Source organism: Eimeria mitis, genomic scaffold (genome assembly GCF_000499745.2).
Source record: "Eimeria mitis Houghton genomic scaffold, Emh_scaff565, whole genome shotgun sequence".
Classification (NCBI taxonomy): Eukaryota; Apicomplexa; class Conoidasida; order Eucoccidiorida; family Eimeriidae; genus Eimeria; species Eimeria mitis.
In genome coordinates, this window is record NW_013573908.1 from 8157 (window position 1) to 9081 (window position 925).

Below are 925 nucleotides of genomic sequence, written 5' to 3' on the forward strand. Positions count from 1 at the left end.
TATTTATTTATTTCATTCTATTATTAAATTATAAAAACTAAATCTGATGCAAAAGAAGGAGGAATACCACCGCTTGCTGCTGGGGGTTTCGCCCAGTGCACTGCCGTCCTACTACGTCCCTCTCAGATTCATAAGGTACTAATGCCGCAAATAAAATTGTATTGAGTTGAGGATAACTATTCAATGTTATTATAAATTTATATTTATTATTATAAAGCAGAAACAACGTGATGGGGCTGCTGAATACGGCCGCAATTCGAGCGGTGGTTCGCAATCTGAATACAATGGTCAGGTGGGTGTGGTCGTGGCTAAGACCGAAGCAGACAGTGGAAGTTTTGCGTTAAATAAATTAAGCCAAATATATTAAATTAATAAATTTATATATTTAATTCAATCAATTCATCCAAAAAATAACAAATACCTGCAAGACGGCAGCATGAGAGCAATGAAAGCCACAGCACGAGGGCATCGCTCCCCCTCCTCAGCATCTGAAACCGTGCAAAATAATTTTTTTAATTTCTCCAGAATATCCCGTTTTTGTGGGTTTTATAGTTTAATAATTAATTAAAAACATCATTTAGCGTTTAATAATCTTAAAAAACCGATCAAATGCAGGTGACCTCCGGCAGCTGAAACTGCGGTTACTGCCGCAGAGAAGGACCGATGTTATGGATGAAAGCCTTCAAAAGGAAACGAATAGCTCAAGTTTACACCTGAAATACGTGAATTTATTCTTTTTATGGGTTATTTCGACCCGAAACTCGTTTTTTTATGTTCGTTTCCGGCAGCTTTCTCATTGAACACCTACCAACTACACCGTTCTGCAACGTCGCCGCAGCCTCGTCGCGCTACCTCAGGTGTATGTGCAGCTCACAGATCCACCGGTGCGTCAAGTTCAAATCTCCTTTCACTAAAATAAAGTCAG